This window comes from Macaca mulatta, chromosome 18 (genome assembly GCF_049350105.2).
Source record: "Macaca mulatta isolate MMU2019108-1 chromosome 18, T2T-MMU8v2.0, whole genome shotgun sequence".
NCBI lineage: Eukaryota > Metazoa > Chordata > Mammalia > Primates > Cercopithecidae > Macaca > Macaca mulatta.
This window is the reverse complement of record NC_133423.1, coordinates 68,392,295-68,402,254: the sequence shown is the minus strand read 5'-3', so window position 1 is coordinate 68,402,254 and position 9,960 is coordinate 68,392,295. Positions and strand designations below refer to the sequence as shown.

General features: G+C 43.2%; 1 long non-coding RNA gene across 2 annotated transcripts; it reads right to left on the bottom strand.

The window, feature by feature from the left end:
* Positions 1–409: 409 nt before the first annotated feature.
* On the bottom strand, positions 410–8,768 carry LOC144336426 (uncharacterized). 2 transcript variants are annotated; one of them, XR_013408225.1, is made up of 4 exons: positions 8,368–8,768; positions 8,156–8,252; positions 2,572–2,772; positions 410–2,359 (listed from the first exon to the last, which is right to left on the bottom strand). It is a non-coding gene; the product is annotated as an uncharacterized LOC144336426 (long non-coding RNA). The 2 variants fall into 2 exon arrangements; XR_013408224.1 differs by having other exon boundaries at positions 410–2,772.
* Positions 8,769–9,960: the final 1,192 nt, after the last annotated feature.

Genomic DNA, 9,960 nt, shown 5'->3' with positions numbered 1-9,960 from the left:
CCCCAGGTCTGGCTCAGTAATTCCCTATGAACAATGTAGAGGACATACTGTCTAGTTAACTTGGTTGAATAAGGACTCAATGAGTGGGAAAAAATGTATTCGGAAATTCTTTCCTAAAACTGAAATACTATGGTCATCCATTCATTAGATAGTCACTAAATTCCTACCATGTCCTGGGAGTGTGCAGTGGTGAACAAGGCAGACATGTGGTCTTTGCCCACCTGAAGCCTGCGGGGAGACAGGAGATCCAAAAATAAATATACCATTACACATTGTAATTAATTGAAAATATCTGTGTATACTAGGTGGCAGAGAAAGCCCAATGTGCTGCCTCACTGTAATTTCCAGTCTCTCCAGGAATAAGAAAGGCATCGCTCCACTGCCTTTTAATTGCAGCAGCTTTTCTATGTTTTTGCATTAGTAGTAATTATGTGCCCTTGATATTTTTGTGCTCAGAGTGCAGCAATCTGCCTAACAAGCATGGCTTGCTTCTCCCTGGACATAACTACCAAGTAACTGGCAAGCAGGCCGGACTGACCTGCACCACGCACAGAGCCAGAGCCTGCCGCCAACGCTTCAGGCCCAAGGGTTGTGCTCCTGGGTGCATAGCACAGAAAAGACTGCCCGACTGTGTCAATCTTTTTAATCATGCTTACGCATATAGGTTAACCACGGTTATGTAAGCAGGTTCTGAGAAAAGGTGAGAAAGAGAATGGAGAGTTTTGCTACAACAGAGGCAGGATTCTGAATTTATTTCCAACTGCCCATCTTGTCCCTCCTGGAGACCTAACCCCTCCAGCACCTACACACACAGCCTCTTTAGAAGCAACTATCCTGCCACTGGCTCAGAAAGGCTGAGTCCTAAGAATTCTATCTTGCTCCTAAGAAACCTCAAGCTTCTTTTGTGGTAAGTGGCTTGATGAGACAGGATGAGTAATAAGCAAGAAGAATTATTGTTATATCATTTTATGTTTTTATCATGTTGTCATTGCACTGGCTAAGTTCATCTTTGATGCTGAAATACTAATGCGAATTGAGGCTGTGATAAAAGGGCTTTCAGTATGAAATAGACAAGACATATAATGGAAAGAAATGCTTCCAGAATGGATTTCCATAAAAACGTGACAAGACTTTCTCAGTGCCATTCTTTAAAATCTCTGCTATTTTTCATCAAATGCCAGATGTTAAAGCATTTGCATAGTATCTCTTGGAGGGCTGGGTGTAAAGACATGCATTAATATCAGGTTAACAGAAAATATCTATAATAACATAATGTCTACACACAGATGCTCAATAAATGCCCATAGCATTTGTTGTGACTAATTATTGTGAAGTACATTGACCCCTTTTTATATCAAATAATTTAGTAGGCCCTCACATATAGATCCTGTACTCCTACTTGGTTGAGAATGTATAAAAATGACCAAAAATGTCACGGTGAATTTCATTAAATCTTACATAAAGATAAAAATGTAGGCCTCTAGCTGTGTAATTTAGAATCTCATCTTTTACTATCCTTAAGCAGCTGTGAGTAAAATGGCAGATCAAAGTTTACTTTTCATAAATATTTAAGTAATGTCACAATTAGCAATGCTATTCTAGATAATTATTTAATTTCACTACATATTATAAACTGAAAATCTATGAAAAAATTATATACCAATTTAATTGTCTTAATATAATAGAAATGGACCATAGTTTGACATTATATGTTTTGGCATTAGGTTTGTGCAAAAATAATTGCTTTTAATGGTAAAACCATTTTGCACCAACCTAATGGTTCATATGACATCACCAGCAATCAGCCAGAAAGCTTCATATTAATCGTAAATGAATTGTTGCCATTAACAAAGCTTTCTTCTCTGAGATTCAGCTGGAGTTCATTTTGGAAAAACATTTAAAACTGTTATGCACATGAATCTCTGAAAAGATATGAAGCTCTGGCAATAAAACAGCAAAAAAAAAAAAAAAATGAAGGCTAAAAACAGAAACAGTTTCACAGTGCAAAAGGGTTTCTATTAATTTCATTATCATTCCTTAGATGTTTTGACTGAAGATACAAAAAGAAAAACAAATAGATATGTTTTCCTCAAAAACCATCACTTTATTTTTGTGCCACAGTTTTTGTTTGTTTAAAATAAGATGACAGAGAAGAAAATTATAGAGATAAAATCAATTGTAGTAACTAAAAAAAAAAAAAAAAATCAGTTGTAGTCACCAAAGGAAATCAGTCTGTATCTCCAAAATCTTTGTGTGAGAGCCCATCGGTGTGGTTGGCAGATGGTTTACAAACACTTAGGGAATCTGTCATGAACTTTAAACAGAAAACCAAGAGAACTTTTTCTATTTGCCAAGAAATCTAGGAAAACAAAGGGAAATTAAACCCATTAGCCTAGTTTAACATCATGTGCTTCCCCTACTCGCCCCTCCTCCCAAAGCCAGGGCTTACGCTCAAACACTGAATCTTACTTACGTTCCTTAGGTAATACCAGTTGGCCCCATTTCAAGGCTTTAAAAAAGCCTCATCACTATGCACCCAGCATTAACACTCAAAGTCCCACAGGGCTGTACCTCGGACGGCTGTTTCTACTGAGCATGATACTCAGCAGATGAAATGCTAGCAGCAGCAGCAGCATCTGTGAACTGCCTTATAATAAACTGCGACTTGGCTGCACTTAGTCATCACCAGGGCCATGTGCTGATGCGTGGACTGCACCCTCGGAGACTCTGATTTCATTGGTCTGGGAGTGGCCTGGACATCAGGATCTTTTCCTTTTGTAAAAAAAAAAATTATAATCCACAAGTTTTTCCTAATGGTTACATCTCACACCAGATGTGAGGAAATTGACCTTGGTAAAATGTGTGTGTACAGTTTTCTGTCACTTTATCACATATCTAGATTCGTATAAGCAGCATTGCAATTATGATGCAGAACTATTCCATCACCACGAAGATATGCCTTTATGGTATCACCTACCTGCCTTCTCTCTACTATCCCTAACTCCTGACGAACACTAATCTCAATAACTTTGTCATCTCAAGACTGTTAAATAAATGGAATCGGCCAGGCATGGTAGCTCACATATGTCATCCTAGCACTTTGGGAGGCCGAGACAGGTGGGTCACTTGAGGTCAGGAGTTTGAGACCAGCCTGGCTAACATGTCGAAACCCCATCTCTACTAAAAATACCCCAAAATTAGCCTGGTGTGGTGGTGCATGCCTGTAGTCCCAGCTACTCAGGGGGCTGAGGCACGAAAATCACTCAAATCCAGGAGGTGGAGATTGCAGTGAGCCAAGACTGCACCACTGCCCTTCAGCTTGGGCGACAGAGTGAGACTCTGTCTCTAAATAAATAAATAAATGGAATCAAACAGTGTGTACCCTTTTGAGATTGGCTTTTTCACTCACCATAATGCACCTGAGATCCATCTAGGTTGTGTGAATCGATAGTTCATTCCTTTTTATTGCTGGTATAGATGTACTACACCTTGGGGCTATTACAGATAAAGCTGCCATGAACATGTGTATAAAAGTTTTTGTGTGACCAGCGTGGGCGACACAGCAAAACCCCATCTCTACCAAAAAAAAAAAAAAAAAAAAAAAAAAAAAATTAGCCAGGCATGGTGGCATAAACCTGTGGTTCCAGGTACTCAGGAGGCTGAGGTAGGAGGATTGCTTGAGCCCAGGAGATCAAGGCTGCAGTGAGCCACAATCACACCACTGCACTCCAGCCTGGGTGATAGAGCAAGACTCTGTCTCAAAAATTTATAAAAAGTTTTTGTGTGGGAACATAAGTTTTTATTTCTCTGGCATGAATGCCAGAAGTGCTGTTGTTGGATCGTATGTTAAGTATATGTTTAGTTTTTAAAGAAACTGCCAAACGTTGTTCCAGAGTGGCTGTACCATTTTACATCTCCACCAGCAAGGAGAGATCCAATTTCTCCACATTCCTGCCAACATTTGATACTGTCACTATGTTTTATTTTAGCCATTCTGTAGGTGTGTAGTGAAACTTCATTGTGGTTTAGTTTACATTTCCATCAAAATGAGTGATGTTGAACATCTTTTCATGTGTTTATTTGCCATCTGTATATCCTCTTCAGTAAAATGTCTCTTTATATCTTTTGCCGATTTTCTAATTGGATTTGGGCATGGGCCAGAGAGATGGAGGAGGGGCAGTGCATCAAAAATTTCCCTAAGTGTATCTACCATACAGCCAAGTTTGGGAAGCACTGCGTCATTATAACTTCTTTATATCGGTACACTCTAAATGTAAGCCATTGCACCTGTGCTAATATTCAAATAAGGTCAGTGTGGGCACTGGCTAATTAAATATGCCTGCAGTCCAAGGGAAAAACACTGGAGATGCTTTCCATGACCTCAGGTTGTTTGCATATACTCATCATAAGGCTGGAGGAGTGAGCCCTGCAGGGAATATTTCTGGAAATGTGGCCCAAATATCTTCTGCTTCAGAATCATGGCATGTGTATGTGAATGTGTGCACCAGTGTACATGTGTGAAAAACGGTGATTCCCCAGTCCCAAGCCCCAGACCTACTAAATCAGGACTTTTGAGGATGAGGCCTAGAAAACTATATATAGCCCGAGAGATTTCCATGCGCTCAAATATTTGAGACCTACCTTGCTCAAGGAAGACTGGGGACCCAATCTTCATTTCAGGGCATAGGTGGATGCCTTCCTATTAAGAAATTGATTGGCCAGGCTTGGTGGCTCATGCCTGTAATCCCAGCACTTTGGGAGGCAGACATGGGTAGATCACAAGGTCAGGAGATCGAAACTATCCTGGCTAACACAGTGAAACCCCATCTCTACTGAAAACACAAAAAATTAGCTGGACGTAGTGGCACACGCCTGTAGTCCCAGCTACTTGGGAGGCTGAGGCAGGAGAATCGCTTGAATCTGGGAGGCAGAGGTTGCGGTGAGCCGAGATCGCACCACTGCACTCCAGCTTGGATGACAGAGCAAGACTCTGTCTCAAAAAGAAGAAAAATAAATTCACTTAGGCAGGGCACAGTGGCTCCTTTCTGTAATCTCAGTGCTTTGGGAGGTCAAGGCGGGAGGACTGCCTGAGGCCAGGAGTTTGAGACCAGCCCAGGCAACACAGCAAGACCCTGTCTCTAAAAAGAAAAATAAAGAGGCCAGGCGCAGTGGCTCACGCCTGTAATCCCAGCGCTTTGGGAGGCCAAGGCAGGTGGATCACCTGAGGACAAGAATTCGAGACCAGCCTGGCCAACATGGCAAAATCCTGTCCCTACTAAAAATACGAAAATTAGCCAGGCATGCTGGTGGGTGCCTGTAATCACAGCTACTCAGGAGGCTGAGACAGGGAGAATTGCTTGGACCCAAGAGGCAGAGCTTGCAGTGAGCTGAGATTGCCCCAGTGCACTCCAGCCCGGGCAACAGAGCAAAACTCCGTCTCAAAAAATAGAAATAAATAATAATAAAAAAAATTAAAAAAAGAAACCAAAACAGGCATAGTGGCATGTGCCTGTAGTTTCAACTACTCAGGAGGCTGAGGTAGGAAGATTGCTTGAGCCTAGCAGTTTAAGGCTGTATGAGCTGTCATCATGCCACTGCATTCTAGCCTTGGTGACAGAGTCAGACCCTGTCTCAAAAAAAAAAGAAAAAAGAAAAACAAATTGGTTTAGAGAAGAGTTGACTTGAGCCGATTTGGAGCACAGAAGCATGTGTTCTACTTCCGAAATGTGAGGAACAGACAGGGGCAGGGTAGTGGGTTCCTGAGAAGCAGTAATTTGTAGTGATCAATAAAGATGATGTAACTAACACGTATGAACACTAGGCTTTCCCCACACACTAGCTCCCCTAATTCTTATAACAAGTTAGAGGTTATTATATTCTCTACTTTGTAGATGAGGGGGCTGAGGTTTAGAGAGGCCTGGTCATTTGCCAGTATCATAGGACTAGCAGATGTCAGGCTGTTTTTCCTTCTGGAATGTCCCTTATTGTTGTCTTTAGTTGTCCCAAACTCCAGTTTTTATTATTAAATATTTTTAGAAGACCTACTCGAACCTCATTTTAAGAAGAAACTAGGCCAGGTGCAGTGACTCACTCCTGTAATCCCAGCACTTTGGGAGGCCGAGGCATTTGGATCACTTGAGGCCAGCCTGGCCAACATAGTGAGACCCCCATCTCTCTAAAAATATAAAAATTAGCCAGGTGTGATGGCGCACGCGTGTAATCCCAGCTACTTGGAGGTTGAGAGAGGAGAATTGCTCGAACCCAGAAGATGGAGGTTGCAGTGAGCCGAGATCACACCACTGTACTCCAGCCCGGGTGACAGAGCAAGACTCTGTTTCCAAAATATGTAATAACAATAATACAAATTAGAAAAATTATTTTTAAAAGAAACTATAAGAATTTATAAATGTATTTACACATCCCCGAATAGCCTAACCGTTGATCATCATTTGTGGGCTGACATAAATGCTGCATGGAAGTGGTATGTCTAATTATTTCTCTGGTGTAGTACTGCAGTCTAAACTGTAAGCATCAAGCCGGTTCTAAATAGAGACAGTGGAGCTCTCTGGAGCACTCAAGTGGTAAACTACTATACAGTGGTAACAATTCCTTTTATCCTGCTGCTCAGGAACCTGTCATCATGGGGAGAGTAAGTCACACCCTTTAAATACACACATGTGGCCCTGGTGTCCATTTACACAGCTGCCATTAAATGGCTCATCCAGGTGAAAGCCCTTTTGTTTTCCAGCTTCTGTCCTGAATCATCTTGGATGACTGCCTCAGGTCCCTGTGTGGCTCTGACATAATTGATATTTTCATAACATACCCAGCTTCATTGTTCACAGTTCCTGGTCTGTGCCAGTTTATGTGTTTGAGCCTCAGGTAAGTTGAGCGCTGTGGACACATGGGTGTGATGAAATGGTTTCCTCTCCTCCCTTTCCACATTCAAAACCTAAGCCTTCCCGCAAGGCTCCTAGCCTTCAGGATTTCCATAGAAATCAGAGCCTGATGCCAAGTTTAAGGTGTAAGGCTCTATTCCAGAGCTGGAAGGGTGAGGGTAAGGGAGTCAATGTGGGGTGATATGAACCAAACTGGCCAGGGTGCCGCAGAAACCACACCAGTCACAGCCACACAGAACTCTCTGGACGGGCCATGTGGAGCCACCACATTTCAAAATTGTCACAGGGGAGGAAGAGAGAGGAGCTTATCTCCTGACTCTCTGGTCAAAGTGGGTCCTCTGTGGATCAACTCTCCCTCAATTTGGGCTATTTACCTTTTAAGCAGTGACAAGGCAGCCATCTTCTAGGCTCCCAGCCAGGGGGCAAGAAGCTTCATCTGAGTCTGCAAGTGCTGGGAAGATCTGGTGCCCTGTGCTACGACCTAGGCTGCAAACGCCTCGGCTCCCATAAGGTGGGCATTGTAGCAGCCACGCCTAAGCCCGGATGTCAGCCCTCACCCTGTGGGGAAGCAGCATCTGCAGACAGTGGCAGAGAGAAGGTGAGACTGGGAAGCTGGGGCTCCCCACTGAGCAAGCAGCCAGGGCCCAGCAGGCAGATGGGGCTGAGCAAATGTAGGGAGGCCTAAAACTTAAGTCCAAGTAGTTCCCTTCCTGATTCTAATGTTGTATCTGAGTATCAGTCAGGGTTCTTACTTGCAAGCCACAAGAACATACTTTAGCTTCCTTAAACCAAAAATGAATTTACTGGGTGTACATGGAAGAGCTTTCAGAAACTGAAGAGTGGGCTTATAATGCAAGCAATGAGAGCTGCCAACTAGGCAGCAGAAACCGGGGCCCAAACACCACTACCATGGGGGCAGGACCCTTTCCCTACTAGACCCTAACATCGCCACCTCCTCATGAGACCTCACACCATCAGCATGCCTCCAAAGAGTGCAGGGGCTCTGATGTTTGTTATGGGTTTAACTGTCCCCCACACCCCTAAATTCTTATGTTGAAATCCTAACCCCTAGCATTTCAGAGTGTGCCCTTATAGGGAGATAGGGTCTTACAGAGGTAATCAAATTAAAACAAGGTCATTAGCATGGGCCCTAATCCAATATAACTGCAGTCCTCATAAGAAGGAAAAATTGGACATAGAGACATGCATAGAGGGAAGGCAAGGTAAAGAGACATAAAGAGAAGATGGCTACCTACCAGCTAAGGAGAGATGCCTGGGACAGCTCCTTCACTTGTGGCTCTCAGGGAAACCAACCCTGCTGACACCTTGATTTTGGACTTTAGTCCTCCAGAACTGTAAGAGAAGAATTTCTGGTGTTTAAGCCATCCAGTTCGTGGTATTTTTGATAGCAGCCCCAGCAAATACAATCCTGGAGAGCCAAGGGGGAAAAAAGAAAGAGAATCCTTACCAATTTGTTGAACTTTTGCAGATTGCTAAAGTACTTTGATGCACATGACCTTGCCTGGCAGGGCTGTCTTCACGGCCATGAGACCTGTGCGGTCACACAGGGCTCTGATCTCAGAAGCACCCAGCACTTGGTTCAATGCCCTGCTTTTGCCATCTTAAAATTCTTCATGATGTTTTAAGCCAGGGACCCCACATTTTCATTTTGCACTGGGTCCCCCCAAATTATGTAGGTCCTGTCACCTGGTTATCACAGTAATCTCATGAAGTAAACAGAGACTGTTGTTACGTGTGTTTGTTAATAATGAAACCAAAGCTGAGAGATGTTAAGCAACTTGATCAAGGTCAACAGACCTCCCCAGAGTTGGATCAAGATCTGAGATCTCTGATGCAATGGCTTCTGTGTCCACCCAATTTTGAGATTCTGTCATTCTAGAACCTATGTAAAGGTAAGAAAATTTGGAGGTAAACTTTAACACAGCTGCCTTGCCTTCACTCGATTATCCTGGCAGAAGTTTAACACTTGAAAGCAAGCTTGGGGTCTCCTAGATAGTCAAGAGGTTCCTCTACCAGCCTCATCTCTGTCACTGGTCTGCTCTAGTCTACTTTTATCTGTGTTCCTATTAGACTTCATGTCTGGAAAAGCAGGGTTCTTACCTGCCCAGGCCCCAGGTCAACCTCGCTTGGGTTCAGATAGAAACTGCTGACCTCAGGTCACTGGATTCATGTCCTAAGCCAAGGTCCTTGAAGAATATTAGGAGTTAATCAATTAACCTCTTCCTTGATTCTAGATATTCTCTGTCTCGTTTTTCCTGGGATAAACCCACCCTTCTAGTTGGTCTGGTATAAAGTTTCACTGTCTCTCCCATCTCCTTTCTCTCCTCTCTCTTCCCCCTTGAGTCCTTGCTTTACTGATGTTCTTCCATTAGGCCAACTGTCCCTTTCCCTTGACTTTCTTACCTTTTCCCCAGCCACCGTTCCACCACAGTTTTCTAACAGCCTCTCAGTTCTTCACAGCTCTGCCTCCACCATCACCACCACATCCTCCAATTGGTGTCCTAAATAAACATTTCAGAAAGTGGTGCTTCATTACTCTTGGGTTCTACTCAATTAGGTCATTTTCCAAGTTCATGAAAATTGGAATAGGTAAGAGGAAGTTTGAGGGTTTTTAATTTATTTACCACAGAATGCAACATTGGAGGGTGAAATGTAAGGTAATTCTATTTTGTTGTTGCTTATTTATCCCCTGAGGCAGACATAAGTTGTTTACACACGTCTTTCTTTGGACAACTTCTTCCCCATTGTGTGTGGTCTTCTGGGGCTGTCAGCCTCCTTGGTGCCTTCCCATAGGACCCAGGGTGGCCAATCAGAGTATCCTATCCTCCAGCGATTGGTTCTAGGATTCCCAGGTGACACAAGCAGCACCCATCAGAATCATCCTTGCCAATGGGGATCTAGAAAACTGGAGGAAGATGGTCTCTCTTTCTCTATGAATGGGCAAGCATGGAGACCAATGCTAACAGGAAAGAAAAACTAAAAGAAGTGGGGTGGGGTCCAGATTTAAAGACTCCAACTTGATGAGGTCTCTAGTGATGGT